This window comes from Notamacropus eugenii, chromosome 4 (assembly GCF_028372415.1).
Source record: "Notamacropus eugenii isolate mMacEug1 chromosome 4, mMacEug1.pri_v2, whole genome shotgun sequence".
Lineage (NCBI taxonomy): Eukaryota > Metazoa > Chordata > Mammalia > Diprotodontia > Macropodidae > Notamacropus > Notamacropus eugenii.
Window position 1 is genome coordinate 98143728 of NC_092875.1, and position 17113 is coordinate 98160840.

Consider the following 17113-nt stretch of genomic DNA (forward strand, 5'->3'; position numbering starts at 1 on the left):
TTGTCCTGAAGCCCCCAACCCCTGCCCTCGTCTTTCATCTCCTTAGGCCCCCCTCCTTCTTTCCTTCCTCCCGCCCCCCCTCCCACTATCGCTCTCCCCTTCCCCATCCCTAGGCACAGTTCCCCACCCTCTTCCCTCCTCTAGAGGCTCCTTCCCGCCTCCCCCCTCCCCATCTCCATCTCTGATTTGCAGACCTTTCCCCAGAGTCCTCCCTTAAACCCCTCCTCCCTCCCCTTCCTCCTTTTAAACCCGCCCACCCCTCCCTCTCCGGACTCTTGCCCCTCCCTTCTCCCCACCCTTGGAGTCCCATTCCTCTAGTTCGCCCCCTCCGCAAGGCTGCAGGCTGCGTGGTCCCGTCCCGCTCCGACTGTAGGGATTGCCCTCTTTCTCTCTCCCTTCTTTCTTCCCACTCTTTCTCTTTTCAACCTACTCCCCTCCCAACTTTGAAACTCCCTCCTCCACGCCCCTTTTGTTGTTTTGTCTTTGTAAAGATTCCAGCGTCCCCTCGGGACACCTGGGCAGGGGGCTGCCTGGTGCCGCTGGGCTCTTCCTGGGTTTCCAGGGCAGGTGCCCCCCGAGGTGGGAGGCGGGGATTCTCTGGAGTCCCCAGCCTCACTCACTCCCTCTGGTCCGAGAAGGATGCTGGGCAGCTGTCTGCACCTGTCCCCTGCCAGGTAAGAGGGCTCCTTCTGGGTCTCTATCAAGATGAAATGGGAGTTGCTGAAAGTAAGATCAACTCGTATGTTTGGGGATTATCCCCCTAGACAGGAGGTGGTTGTAAGATAAGATGTCTGGATGCCTTTGCGAACGCTAGGGTAGTTAAATTTTTTGAGGGAGGTGGCATGGGTATTTGGGGGAAGCAACAGGGAATTTGTTTAGAAGTCAAAACAAAATCTCTCTTAACTCTGTTAAAAGATAGGGCCCTGGGATGCCCTGGAGTTAATTGACACCTGAATAGGGGTGCAGCTAGCTACTACCGGTAAAAAAATGAGATTCCTTGAGTTGGTTTTAGCTTACCTGTAAAGTGTTGATAATAGTGACCTCATGAGCAACCCAATGTAAAATGAGAGGATGGATGTGAAATGCTTTGTAATTGTACAGGTTTCCAGATGCCAGCTGTTCTTACTCTTCTCTTTTTTCCCATCCTTAATTACTTCTATACTTCAAAAGTTGGGACTTGCATTTTTGTCTTTGTAGCCCTCTTGGCATAGTGGGTAGAGAGCTGACCTCAGTCAGGAAGACCAGGGTTCAGTTGCGGCCTTAGACAAAAACCAACTTTCTGATTCTGGACAAATCCCTTAACCTTTCAGTTTACCCAGGCAACTCTGTAAGAAGAAAGTTGAAAAGTCAGTGCTGACTTGCACTGGTAGAGTGAGTTTCTGCTCTGAGAGATCCCTATGCTCCTGAAATCACAAGTCTAGGCTAGGCTCTCCCCTCTCTCCACCTCTTGCCCAATTCTCACTGCCTGGCACATATAAGTTCTTTATAAATGCTGGTTTATTGACCTGTGATTTTCCTCTTTATGGTTACACCCTTCAACCACCACGCAAGTTGCAAAAGAGCTTCCATATTTTAGTACTCATGGCTAAGATAATGTCAAGCCTTATTGGCCTCTCTTTAAGTAGGTGATGAAACTCACATAGCTAGGTTGGTCCTCTTTGGGCAGACTTTTAGTCCACCACTTGGGTATATGCCAAAAACCTTTCCACCTTCTTAGGGCTTTAAGGAATTTGTGCTCCTTTGGCCTGGCTTAGAAGAGTCCAGGATCACAAGGAGGCAAACCACTAGGACTTTAGCTGAGGATAAGTATTGGTTACTTGCTAATAATAATACACCTGTTGGATTCTAGCTGTTTTGTAGGTCTGTATAGTCTGAGATTGAGACTGGCAGTTACTTGGAAAATGAGCTATCTCTGGAGCTTGGACAGCAGCTTTTCAAATGTCAGTGCATATTTTTGGGGGTTGCCACTGTTAAAGTTGGTGACTGAGATCACCAAGGTTCAGAGAAGTATCTGAGTATTTATTGGACTCTTTTCAATAACAATATAGCAACTTATATTAATATATCACTTTTCTATTTACAAAGCACTTTTCTGTACACAAGTGCATTGGATCCTCACAACCCTTCAAGGAAAGCTGGACTAATATTATGATCAGTATTTCATAGTTTTAGAAACTGAGGCTTAAAGAGTTTCAGTGACTTTCCCAGGGTTCCCTGAGTACTAAGTGGTTGAGACAGAAGTGGAATCCTTCTGATGTCAAGTCCAGGGATCTTTCCAGTATGGATGCAGGACAAACAGTACTTTATAGACTGTCTTCAGATTAGGATTTATTGACAGGGTACTTCATTAATTTGTATTTGCATTCTTGGTCTAAATTTAATGACCTTGACTAATTTAGAAGGACTCATGACACTTGACATAATAGAATCCTAGAATTTCAAAGCTAAAATGGAGTTCTATAAGTCATCTTATACAACCCCCTCATTTTACAGACTGGGAAGCTGAGGTCCAGAAGGTTAAAAAAATTTTAACGTAAGGCTCATATGAAGCTAATGGCAGAGTCAGGTCTAGAACCAGGTGTCCTGGCACCCAGTCTAAGGGCTTTTCCTCTACACCATGCTATCTCAACCTTTTGAAAAAATAAACATTTTCTTCTCTGCCTTAGTGCAGTTTTTGTTGAGACACTAAACTTAGATTGCATTTTTTTTCCCTAGCTGTGAAATTCCAAGGCCTTTCTTCCTCTTCCAGCAGATAGTTTAGGGATAACACATCCAACTGGCTTAACAGGCATTCCTTTGGAATGATAAGTTGTTTTGCTTATCATCACGAATTCTATCTCCTCCTTTTCAGAGTTTCATTAGCCCATTGACATCTCCTAGGACACTTTCTCCTACACCTTGCTCTTCTAGTGGGCCCATTATTCTGGCATCACATCTACCTGATGTGGATTTTTATGTCAAGGATGAGGAACCAAAAAGTTTCCTACACAGAGAATTGTGAAAAGCTAGAATGTTTGCTAAGGTGTCACGTGTTAGCATTACCTTGTTTCAAGCCATATAAAATGAATGTTCAGAAACTTAGGAGATAAAACTAAGCGTTAGAACTGAAAGATACTTGAGAACACTGAAGATTAGTGTTAGATGGCACCTAGACTGTAGAATCTTAGAACACAGATGATTTAGAACTAGAAAGTGATAAAATTGAATAAAAGTGAACATAGCCTATCGGAGTTGGAAGGAACTGTACAACATTTATTATTGGAACACAGAACATCATAAATCAAAAAGAAATTTTAGAGCTTCTTCTTCAGTACTTTCATTTTATAGATTATGAAACTGAGGTGTATAGTATTTAAATAACTTGCTAGAGCTGGGACCAGATCCCAGCTGCTTGACTCCTTGCCCCTGTATACTTCCACTAGGACACCTTGCATCCCTATTGACAGACTAAATTTGGCATTCCATTCTAGCTCTTGGTTTCTGGGCGGTGGCTAATGTCAAATCTGTGGCATCTTTGAGGACGTGGCCAAACCCAAGAATAGAGAGCTTTGGCCAAAATATTGGAGTCTTACCAGCTTAGATTCTTGTTCTGCCTCATGGTGGCAGGCTTTTCAAATGGTTTCAGGCCTGCCAGCTTTTGATGCTCAAGATTAGAGCAGTTCAAAGTGATTCCTTTCCCAGAAGTCAAACTTCCCTTAATATATGCTTCCCCCTCACCCCTTCTCAAATGCTTTCTAATTATGTCTTCTTGAAAGAAATGTTGAATTCATCATTTGGTAGTGAATTATTGTTTTTATTTTTCTCTACCCTTAAGACATTTTTATTATCCTGGTTTATTTTCCTGCTTCCCTCCCCCTTTTATTATGTTTTTGGTTATTCTAGTATTGGGGGAAAATGAGCAATTTTACTTAAGTAAACTCCTGTAATGGGGCCCAGTACTGCTGTCTGTTGATTCAGGTGGAGGTTGACTTTGGTAGATAAGGGGCATCATCCCTGCTGAGTTTGAATGTAAGCCATGAATAGTGGTTTGATTATTAATATTTGACTAGAGCTATTGGTTGGCAGAATCGTACATGGCAACTTAGAACTAGATGAATCTCAGAATATAGAATTTTATGATATATAGTCTGTTAGAATTACAAGGACTTTAAAGTATAGAATGTTAGAATATAGTATATAAGATGCTTGAGCTGGAGAGACCTTAGAATTTAAAGTAGAATATAGAATGTTAGAACTGGAAGGATCTTGGAATATAGCAAGTTAATGTTAAAGTAGTCAGGACCTTAGTATTTGAAATGCTAGGATAGAGATTGTAGAATGTTAGCATGGAAAGGACCTTAGAAAATAGAATGTTAGAGGTGGAAGGACCTTAGAATTTGGAATGCTAGGATGTTAGAGTTCAAAGGATTTAGAGGTCATCTAGTTCAGCTTTCTCATTTTACTCAAAAGAAAACTGAGGACCAAACTGATGCCAGAAAGTGGAAGGTTCAGAATCAGTACTTATGTGCCCTGACTTCCCTCGAATACCCTTTCCATTGCATCAAATTGGTCCTAAGGACCTTTAGAAGAGGACAAAGCAAATGGAAGAGGTAGTTATTACCTGAAGGACTCAACCTGTGAGTGAGTGATAGAAAGTTCTGTACTTAGAACAGAATACCAGAAGAAACAAGGAGCCTGAGTAAAAGTGTAGCTTTTAGCAAGTTGTACATAATAGATTTGCAGTTTCATGTACAATAATCTTTTTTTCTACTACTTTCATTCTACTATGGTATGAAAACACTTGTTTTATTTCTCAAGTTCATAATAATTTTTTAGAAGTAGCTTGTTTAGCCTTTCTCCAGTCTTCATGGTCCTTGGCTAAAAAATGAGAAAACATAAAGGAATTTGAGACTATTTGAATTTTCTGAGGAAAATTAGAAATCATATTATCTTACTCCTTTTCCAATGTGAAGGTCACTAGTTGTAGGTTAGGTTTAAGTCTCAACTTTGCTACTATTTATCTCTTTGTCCTGTATGGTCAGGGCAATGTTTGCAGTGCCGATGGCGACTATGGATAGGCTGGCATAGTTCTGAATCCCACAGTATAGCAGACTCTCCATATAGAAGGCAGAAGAAAAACATTTATTCAGACACCAAAAAGCCACATCCCAACACCAGAAAGCCAAATCCATCATAGTAACAAAGAAATCCATCATAATAACCGTGAAGTTTATACATATTAACAGGCCTTCCCACAAACAAACACCCTCAAGCAAAATGCCTTTCTCTCACTCACAGTCACCTGCCTGCTTTCTCTCTCTGTCTCCCAGATCTGACTCCCAAGATCCTCTCAGTTCTGCTCCACCCTTTCAGCAAGCTCCTCTCACCATAGACTTATATATGACTCAGGGTTCCATGTGACTCAAGTAGGTCACATGGACCTACACATGGACCGATCTTTGAATTAAGCAAAAATTCATTAACAGTATATGTCCAATGCTATCTAAGAGTACATTGATATTCAAAGGGAGGTATTGGGTCTCTCCTCATTGGAGGTGTCCAGGTGGAGGCTGAATGGCCACTTTGAAGCTATGTTATAGTAAGAGTTGACATTGATTATCTTATCTGAGCCTTACAATCCTGTGATATAGTCACTATGTGTATCATTATGTTCATTTTTTCAGATAAGGAGACTGAGGCTAAGAGAGGTTCGTGACTTGCTCATAGTCACACATGTGACTATATGTGTCCATTCTGGTGGGTAGTACAAACTGAGATAAAAGTCACTGGATTTGATAGACTCCACTTGAGCCAAGTATGTTGGATGGGTCATTAATGCTAAAATATGGAAATCATGGAGGATATTGGTGGGGCAATAGGATGTGGGAAAGCTATGAGCCAGGAGGTAAAGTCATCAGCAGTAATAACATTTTATGGAAATTTTCATACAATTACAGTGTAATGGCTCATACTTATATAGTGCTTTAAAATAAATTTTTATTCATGTATACATATCTTTATATTAGACGTACTACATTAGGCTTTGAAATCAGGGTCTGTGATGTTTATCTTTGTATAGTGATGCACAATGATTTGTCTACTGTCAATGCTTAATAAGTATTTGCTGCTATGAATTTATTATAAGTATTGGAAAGGAGTGGTGTGTGTCTGGAATACCTTCCCTTACCCTCTTTACCTGATGAATTTCAAGCTATTCTTTTTTCCCAAATTTATTTATTTATGTTTTCAATTTTCAACAATCACTTCCATAAGTTTTAAATTTTCTCCCCCTCCGTCTTCACCACTGCATGCAATCTTATATGGGCTCTACACATACATTCTTATTAAACACATTTTCACATTAGTCATGTTCAAATTATTCTTTTATCTCAAATATTGCCTTTTCCTTCTGGAAGGGACCTCAGAGATCATCAATCCCAAATCCCTAATTTTTTTATATGAGGAAATTTCTCAGATTTCTTCTGGTCAGGAATCATCTTTTCCCTCAGATCTCAAATAGTATTTTGGTTTGCAATGTTCTAAAATGCTTAGCACATGTAAGCTTGATGTCTATTTCTGGGAAAATCCTAGGACATATTATTGAAGAGATGATTAACAAACAACTAGAAAAGGATGTGGTGATTACAAAAATCTACCATAGCTTCAAAAAGAAAAGATCATATCAGATTAATCTCAATACCTTTTTTATGGACAGTATTTCTAGGCTAGCAGATAAGAGGAATACCATAGATATAGTTTATGTAAATAGCTTGATATAAGGGAAAACAAAAACAAAACAAAAAACTTTCTAAAAATCCTAGTTGGCTTTCTAAAGGGAGTGGTGGGCCCCTCCTCACTGGAGATCTTCAATAAGCAGAGACCAGATGACCCATTTTTGAATAGATCATAATGGATTTCTTTCATGCATTGTTTGAATAGGTCGGCTGATGAGATTCCTTTCAAGTCTCAAATTTTGTCACTTTCTGATTTTATTAAGCATTGTGTTTATCTTTGTGTCATTTTGTTCTTCCAGGACAGTAAGATCTATATCTATCTTCCTTGATCCCTAAAAGAACAAACTTCTTGGGAGCAGGGATTATTTTTAAAAGAATCTATGCATTCCCAAGACCTAGTACAATTCCTGTACAATTGTTTAATAAATGCTTGCTGGCTGATTAATAGCGTTTATTTAGCGTAGTGAGCCATATGAAGTGATTTCTTAATAAATGATTGGTGTTGGGCTTCCAAAATGAGAGGTTATGGAAATGTGGTTTGAAAACTTTAGTGTAGACTAAGAAGCCAACACATTGGCTTCACACAGAATCACAGCAGCATGAAATGGCCTTTAACAAGTGATTTGATCCACCCACTCTTCAGGATCCTTCCTATTTCATATAGCTGTTTGTCCTTCATTCTCAAAAACACCATGGCATCAGGAAGGTGATGCTATGACTTGCAAGTGAATTGAATTTAAGTGAGGGAGGGCTGTGCAAAATCACCAGCCTCACTTTATCCCCAGGAGCTTTCTGGGTCCAATGGCAAGATGTAAATCAGGAAGACTGGAGATGACCGTGGATGCAGTGGAAGACCTTGGCCTTTTTAAACTAAGGTCTTTCCCAGGTCTTACTTTGACTGAGACAATGCCCATTCATAAAGGAAAGAGAAACATCCAGCCCATTCTGAAATACTTCTAGGGAAGGAGAAGCCACAATCTCCCTTACATCAAGCAGAAAGGGCACTGAGCTTGGAGGCCCAGCCTTGTGATTCCATCTATACAGCCTTGAGCCCCTCTCCTAAACGTCTTTGGGCCTCAGGTTTTACCCCTGTAAAATAAAGAGAGTAAGACCTAGTAAGGGATTAAGACAAAATCCTCCATTTCTTTCAAGATACATTCCAAGTTATACCTTCTTTATAAAGCTTTCCCCTATCCCCATTGCTGCTAGTAATTCTCCTACCCTCATTACTTTTATATATTTTGAATATACCTATATATGTACATGTCTGTCCCCTCCCTCCAGTAGTATATAAGATCTTTGAGAACTGAGTCTATTTTATTTTTGTCTTTCATCTCTAGACCCATCCTAGCACAATATCTGATACATAGTAGGTTTGAAGAAAGGTTTGACGATTGATGGAAATCAGTTCTACTGGTTCAAACTGAATGACCAGTTGATGACATTGTTTTAGATGGGAGTCATGTTTGGGGCAGAAAATGGGTTGGATGACCTCTGAGGTCTTGTGGGACTCTAGAGACCATAATTCTGTGATCATTAAACCTTCAACATGTCTTAGAAGAAGGTTTAACGATCTATAGAACACGATCATTGTGCAACTTGCCTTACCTTCTAGTCACTCTGTGATATATGCTTACTTGCTCTTTCTTACCTACAGTACTCCATCTCCTGAGTCCATGCAGTTCTACCATCTGTCCTCCATGCCTAAAATTAAGTATACTGGAGCCACGTCTGGAAATCAACAAAATGCTACAAATTAGGGTAAGGGCAGCTAGGTGGCACAATGGATATAGAGTGCTGGTCCTGAAGTCAGAAAGACATCTTCCTGAGTTCAAATTTGGCTACAGACACATACTAGCTGTGTGGCCCTGGGCAAATCACTTAACCCTGTTTGCCTTAGTTTCCTCATTTGTAAAATGAGCTAGAGAAGGAAATGGCAAACCATTCTAGTATCTTTGTTAAGAAAATCCCAAATGAAGTGGAACACAACTGTAAGAATCAACTAAAACAAACAAAACAGGGCTTAATTTATTATTTATTATTATTAACAAAATTATGGAGAAAATGTAAATATTGCAGATTAAACTTAAAAGTGTGTTGTGAATACTCAAAGAGCTGGTTGTTGTATATTTCCCAGAACATCTTTGCCTATAATGCTCGCCTCCTCATCGCTGACTCCTTGAAGACTCAACTAAAATATCACTTTCTGAAGATCATTTTCCAGACCCACTTACTGTTAGTATGTACCATCTCAGATTACCTTCTATTTCCTCTGTGTATCTCTTATAAGTACATAGTTATTTGCATCCCCATTAGAATGTTAACCCCTTGAGGACAGGGATTTTTTTATATCTATTTGTGTATTCTCAGTGCATATTACAGTGCCTCCCTTAGGAAAAGCTTGTAGACTTATTCTTTCAGACAAGGATGTGCTTATGAATGTTTAACAACTGGCTTTCCAAAAAAAAGGACTTATTGATTAGTATCATTTTGCCATCACTTTCTTAAATCTAGCTAATCACCAAAATAGTCATCTTGATTTGTAGCATTTGCCAATTTCTGATGTCTAAATGTTCACATTAAAAATTTAACAATAAGCTCTGGCAAGCAGAGTTGCCTCCAATACACTCCTGGCAAGGGCCATTAGCACCTTGATCTGCCAGGCCTAGAGGCCTGAGGGCTACCCGAGTCTTACCTTACCTATCACAGGTCTTCGGCTGGCCAAACCGGATAAACGTATGAGAGAAGAGACTTTCCAGAGTCGAACGAGGGCTAGGCTTTATTCAGGGTCTTGGTTACATGTGCAGGGGGAACTCTTCCTTAGGAGAGAGGGAAATCTCCCAAGGAGGCAAAGATCTTACAGTAAGAGAATGAAAGCAGAAGTGGAAGTGGGGAGAGAGGGGGGAGGGAAGAGCGAAGAGAGGAAAAGGGGCCTTCCGTCCTGTAAGGGCCCCTCAGCGCTAAGAGAGCCTTCGGGCTTTCCTGACCCTACTTAAGCTCTCCTGCCGTATTGTTTGCACCTCAATACCGTGCCTGTTAGATAACAATAGGTGTGCCCAGATCCGGGCCAGTCTCGAGGGCGGGGATGCTCTCTCCCATCACATTCTCACGGGAAGAGGCAGAAATACACGAGATCTCACTCCTCAATTCCCTGCTGTTTCCTGGGGGGCCTCATGAGAACTCTAAGGTTTAGAAGCTCTCACCTTTACCCACCCGAGACTGTCCACATGGAACTGAGCTTACACCCCCAACATTGATCTACCATTTGGTTCCACCAATCTGCTGTGCTGGTTCAGGTTTCACATGAAATTAAGGAAACATGAACATGACTGGTTTCCTTCAAAAGGCAATAATGATGCTGCTTATGCCAATTACTGGGCACCCAAGATAAAGGATATAGGGTGGTTTTTACAGGCCTACTGAGATACTGAGTAAACAATGACATAGTTTTTCAGGAGCTGATCCTCAACTTTCTATCAAAGGTAAAAATAATCCTAAGTTTAATTTAATCATTTGCACTTGATGACTGTCAAAGATTGAGAAAGCTTCCTCAATAACTCCAAGGCAGATATGCCAAAACAGTAGCATGAGATGAGAATTGTCCCACTGTAACTCCTCTCCCTCTGAAGTTGTTAGGATGTTTTCCTGTTTTTAAAGTCCTTCACTGTTTAGCATATTTCTGGATCTGTGCCTGAGAGACTGGCTGCTCCAGGAAGAGATTTGTGGCTCCTGCCTTTCTCCCAAGTGCCCGTCTGCAGTCTTGACAAGTTTCTTCATGCAGAGCTATAGAGACCCCTGATTGGATCTGTGGCATTTCGTTCTCGAAGAGACAGATCCCTGTTGCTTGGACGAAGAAGAAAGTTACATGTCAATCTAAATTCTTTATCTCATTTGCGAAGTACACAATAATGAGCTTTTTTTTTTTTTTTTGAGAGGGGAGGAGAAAAAGCAAAACAAACAGAATTCTTCATTTCTTTCCTTTCCAAGTTAGGTTCAATCAGTCTTTTAACAAATGTTTTATGGGAACCTTCTACGTGTGGGACCCTGTGCTGTGTGGTGTATGTGTGTGTGTGGCTGGGAAGATAGTGCAAATGAGAAAATTCAGTAACAAGTCAATTTGATACAACTAAAGTTGTATTCAAATTAAGCATTTATTATGGCCTACTACATGCAAGGAGCTCTGCTAGGCATTGGATATAAAAAAAAGTCAGTGAGTTAGTCAAAAAGCTTTTATTGAGTTTACTATGTTCTATACACTATGCTGAGTGCTGAGGATACAAAGGTGAAAACAGGTCCCACCCTCCAGGAGCATGTATTCACACATACCTGTGTATAAACATACATATATGTGCACACATGTATATACACAAACATATATAGATATATGTATGTGTATATATGCATATAAAAATATATATACATATATGTGTATATATGCACATATATGTATACACATATGTATGTATATTGTGTTCTCCCCAATTGCATGTTAAAACGTTTTTCAACATTTGTTTTTTTAAGTTTTGAATTCCAAATTCTATCCCTCCCCTCTTCCCTCCTTGAGATGGTAAACAGTCAGATGTTATACGTTTCATTAAGTAAAACATTCCATATTATTCATTTTGTACAAGAAGACTTGAATAAAAGGAAGAGAATAAAAGAAATAAAGTGAAAAAAATAATTTTTCATTCTATATTCAAACAATATCAGTTCTTTCTCTGGAGGTGGAGACTATGCTTCATCATTAATCCTTTAGGGTTGTATTGGATCTGTGTATGGCTGAGAATACCTAAGTCATTCACAGTTTTTCATCATACAATATTACTATATTGTGTACAACATTCTCCTGGTTCTGTTCACTTCACTTTGCATCAGTTCATGTAAGTCTTCCCATGTTTTCTTTTTTTGGAAATCATCCTGCTTGTCATTTCTCATAGCACAATAATATTCCATCACAATGATATACCACAGCTAGCCATTTCCCAGTTGATGGACATCCCATTTCCAATTCCTAGCCACCACAAAAAGAGCTTCTACAAATATTTTTTGTACAAATAGGTCCTTTTCCCCTTTTTTCTTTTTATGTCTTTGGGATATAAACCTAAGTGATATTGTTAAGTCAAAGAGTATGCACAGTTTTTATATCACTTTGGGGATTCCAGATTATTTTCAGAATGGTTGGATCGGTTCACACCTCCACCAACAGTGCATTAGTATCCCAGTTTTTCTCACATCCCCTCCAATATCCATTGTTTTCTTAAGGAGCATATATTCATGTACTCTGAGGAATTGCACAATTTCACTGTCACCAATGTCCTTCACAAGGACTGGACTTTGAATGAGTAAACAGAAAGGAAAAAACCCTGGATCTTCCCAATATTAATTGGTTATTAACAATCATTAGAACAGCCTACAAATGCCTGGTTAGTCCCTGTTATTTACTTGGAAACTAATGGAACTTGGTTTTTCTATTGGAAAATGTGTCTTAAGTTCCAAAAAAGGGCTTCTAAATTGAGGAAAATAATTATTAGTAACTAGTTAATGATTATTATATATCCATTAGGTTCTCAAGGAACATGTATTTCTTATTAATTATTTGCTAGTCATAATTATTAAAATGGATGTTAATTACCCAGAAATTATGTTTCTCAGACTTTTCATATGTCACAGTTGGAATTTGCGGATATGCCCTCTATGGAAATTAAGAATCAAATAAAGCACTTACTGTGTGTACCAGGTACTATGCTGATGATAATTTAACCCTCGTTTTGAATTCAGTAGACTTGAGTTTGAATTCTGGCTCTGCCACCTACTGCGTGACTCTGGAAATCACTTTGCCTCCTTGTACCTCAGTTTTTTCATCTGTAAAATGGACATTGTAATGCTGGTAGTGACTTCCTTACAAACTGTTGTGTATTGTAGTAAACCTTATAGCAATATGGAAATATCAGCTATTAGTCATGTTGTTATTAGACTTAAAACAAGCATAAGAAAAGAAAAGCACAGAATCACAACTTAATTAACAGGCAAACAACACATCTCCAGAGCCTTCCCCAATTCCAAATAAGTTCTTTATAACTTCAAGTTTGAAATGTCTCATTGTGGGAGGAACTTGGTTACAGTGCTCCCTGCTCAAAGCTGAGGCCATCCACAATGTCTTCCCTAATCACTTACTTTCTAACCAAAAATGATCACCCTCTCTACCACTTATCACTGCTTTAGAATTTATATCTTCCCTTGTATATTTTATACACTGAGGAATTTTGAAAATTAATTTATTTTAAATTTAAATATACAATGAGAAAAAGAAATACATTATAAACTTACATACAAAATAAGAAAAGGAAAAAAATGCAATGTGCACAAGACTTAGAAGAGGATTCAAAATATATAAGAATTTTTTTCATATGCAAATATCTTGATTCACCAAATCTCTGGCTCTCTCTATCTCCATTCTCTATCTTCTATCCTTGGAGTCTTCATTTTATCACCTTTTGAATTTACCCTTTCTTTCATGATGAGAATCCCTGATCCCCCCCCCCCCCCATTCCCTCCTCCCCTGAAATAAGAGTTACATTTGTTTGAACTCCTCATAGAACTTTGACTGAGTATTCCTTTTGCACTGACCTCACTTTCTCAGCATCATAATTCTTTGACAACCTGTGTCTACCGTATGGGGATAAGAGGTCTTTATATTTAAGGCTATTAAAAGGCCATAGAGAGAGAAATATGCCCAAGGAGAAAGGTTACAACTAAACCTTGATCTCTAAGGTTAATGAGAATGTTATGCAAGGATTGAGTTAAAAAGGTCTTTGGGGCCAGTAATTCTTGTGGGTAAGGTCCAGAAGCAGGCAGGAAAGTCAGGGATTGGAGTCACGGCAAACAAGACATTTAATCATACAAAAGAAATTTGTACTGTAGTGGTACAGGTAGTAGAATTTGCACCCATTTTATGGATTGGGAAAATGAGACCCAGAAAATGAAATGACTTGCCTCAAGTCACAGATTTAGTAAGAGTAAGCTAGTATTGAGACCCAGGACTTTCTGACACCAAATGTGCAGCCTTTCCGTTATGCCATGCTGTCTGTGTACATCTGTGAAGTTCAGTTTGGTGAATGAGATAACGGATTTCTGGACACCTCAATGAAGCAGACTCCTGGGAATATCAGGGGGCCAGTTTAGTAATGAGAGGATCCTTTATTGAAAATGTCTATCTGGACCACATGAGATATAACTTACCTTGAATAATTCTATAGCTTTGGAATCACCTATCCTTGAATTTGTTTTATTGTTTAATTATGAGGCCACCTGGTGCAGAATGGAGAGGACATATTTTTAAAGACTTTTTTCAAAGGTTTCCCTAATTATGTGGGTAAGTACTTTCTGTGATGGATCTCTGAAATTAACTTCACTCTGCTGGTGTCTCTGTACCCTCTCTGTGCTCTTATCACTATTAGACTTGGCAATTTCCCCTGTGTATTGGCTGTTATTCTTAGAGTTTATCTTCACTTCCTCCAGGAAATCTTCCCTGATCCCTCCAACTTCCTCTTCCGACTTGACATATACTTTGTTTTATGCTTCCTTAATGCACTCGTAATCTAATGCTGTCCATTGCAATTTCTGTGTGTATGTTATGCCTTTACTAAAACTGTAAGTTCTTTGAGGGAAAGAATTGTTTCCTTATCTAAACTGTGTTTGTCCTTCATTGCCGAAGAAGACCATGCCATCAGAGAAATGGTGACATGACTTACACTTGACTTTGTTTTGAGTGGGGGAGGGCTGTGCAGGTCACCAGCCTCACTTCTCCTCCAGAGCCATCTGAATCCAGGGACCAGATATTCACCAGGATGACTGGAGATGATCCAGGATACACTGGGAGACCTTGGCCCCTTCAGACCAATGTCTTTGCAGGCGCTCACTTAGGGTGAGGCAATGCACCTTCATTGAATAGGCCTGTTTAAGAAGTAGCCAGGGCATGGCCCCTATAAGGAGGTCAAGAAAAGAAAGACATCAGACTAGGTGGCAGCAACAGTTACTTTTGATAATCACTGTGAAGCTAGGAGGGTCCAGAGGAGCCTTCAGGCAGGGCCCCAAAGGAAGATGCCCACTTGACTTGGGTTTTACTGGCTCCTTTTCTAGTTTCTTCTCCTCCTCTCCTCTCTTCTCCTCTCTTAACAGAGGTTAAGTGACTTGTCCAAGGTCACACAGCTAGTAAGTGCCTAAGGATTCAGGTCTTCTTAACTTCAAGTCTAGCACTCACCAGTCATCTTGACCTATGTCTTGCTACTTGACTCTGATATCTCTGGAGGAGAGAGCAAGAGTGATGACTTTGCAGGGCTGTGCCTCCCTTAAATCCAATTCACTTATATAAGTCAAGACATCACCCTTGTGATGTCATTGGTCCTTTTTGAGAGTGTTGGATGAATGCCAACAGCCTATTATATAAATTGGAAATTCCTGGACTGAGAATCAGGAGACCTGGGGTCTATGCTCAGTTTATTCCTGAAATTACTGTGTAATTTTGAGCAAAGAACCAGGGAAAGCATATTTTGGTGGACTGGAAAGGGTGCTCGGTTTGGAATCTGAGAACCTGGGTATAACAATACAATAAAAATAATAGATAGATAGCATTTACATAGTGCCTTGAAACTAGCAAATCTCCTTACAATATATTATCTATGTTATCTCATTTGACCCTCACAATATTCTTATGAAGCAGGTGCTATTATCATCCAAATTTTACAGGTAAGAGAAGTTAAGGCACTTATCTAGGGACATAAAGCTAAATGTGTGAGGTGGAATTGGAACTCAGGTCTAATCTGCCTCCAGGTACAGTACTCTATCCACTGACCTCCGCTGAAGCTCTGTCAAGTATGATTTTTGTGATTTGCAGTGTCACTTAACACTCCAGGTCTCAATTTCTTTAACTGTAAAATCAGAGAAGTTGGAAGTGTCTTCTAGTTTTAAACTGAGGATTCTCTTAATTCCAAGTCACTAAACTCCAGTTTCTAGGGTCTTTCTTGTAAGTTGAAGGGATAAGAATATGTAACTTTTAACTCCTGCTGCTTTAGAATTTCGCCTTACTATTATCAATATGGCAGGGGGAGTGATTTTATTTTTTTCTCATATTGACAGTTTGATTTTCGGGCTCTTTCTTGTTTCTGTGTGCTCCCAGAAGCATCAAGAGTTATTTATAAAATGAAGCTTATGCTACACCTTACTCATTGGGACCTTCTTTCTTTTGGTGACTAAAGGACTTTTAGCATCTCAGTTTGCCTTTTATTTTTTTTTTAAAAGAGCTTTATCGATATATTTTGTTTGTGCATCATCTGTATTTAAAAATATATCTCCCTTCCCTCTGCCAGAAACATATCATTATCAATCTATTCAATCAATCAATCTATTAAGAACTTGCTGTGCCCTAGGCACTATAATAATCACTCCATATTATCAAGGATCTTCCATTCTAAGTGGACAGTGGAGAACAAATATGTGTGACTCTGGGCAATTTCCTTTCCCTGTCAGCACCTCAGTTTCCTCTTCTATAAAATGGAGTGGTTTGGATTAGGCAGTTTCTACTTACTCACTCAGGATTAACATTACGGGTTTCTTGAATTCTTTGAATTTCAGGAGGAGCTTCGCTAATGTGTTTCCTGTGTGGGGCAAATGGCATAGGTTGTGAAGTGAAAACAGGCCAGTTTTTATCTTTCATGGTCTACTAAAGCAAGTTAAAAAAAATAAAACCACAAATCCCCTCTTCATGTTCTTTTTCTCTGCTTGAATACCTGACAATACAAATTCACTTGATGCCTGAAGAATCAGGCGACTTGAAGCATTGTCAGAAAGCTGATACTTCCATATAACATAGAGCTATAGTGATTTGGTTATATCCCCAGGACAGTTTTGGGGAATAGATAATGTTGCTTTTTAATCCTTCCAGGTAGAATGCCATTCATACTTTTATTGATTTGTAAAATGTTGGAGCCGGTAGGTACTTTAGAATGTTGAAACACAAACCACAGAATGTTAGAAGTAGAAAGGACCTTAGGACAACACAGAACATAAGAACATTATTTAAATGAAACCACAATCTAGGGTCTAAAGGAAGATGACAAAGAGATGTGCATAGATAACAGGGTATCCTACAACAAAACAGTGCAGTTTTAAGCTATTTAAAATATAAAAATTGCACTGATTTTGGGGACACCGTGTTTTGTTATATGATGTAACCTAGAATGTAATGAAAAGCAAAGAACATGGCTTAAGAAATGAGATAAGAAAGATGATGAAGGAGAAAGAACTTTCATCTAGGGGATCAGGGAAGCTTCACTGAGGAGGAAGAATTTGTATGGAAACAGGAAGGGGTGGAATTTGAAGGAAGAAAAGGGTATCAACAGGAG

General features: G+C 39.3%; 1 protein-coding gene across 1 annotated transcript in view; it reads left to right on the forward strand.

Annotated features, from left to right (window-relative positions):
- Positions 1-330: 330 nt before the first annotated feature.
- Positions 331-17113, forward strand: part of COL22A1 (collagen type XXII alpha 1 chain) — a 627027-nt gene continuing 610244 nt past the window's right edge. The window contains exon 1 of the mRNA XM_072602989.1: positions 331-674. The gene's annotated coding sequence lies outside the window, so the exon portion shown is untranslated. The remainder of the gene's footprint in view (positions 675-17113) is intronic.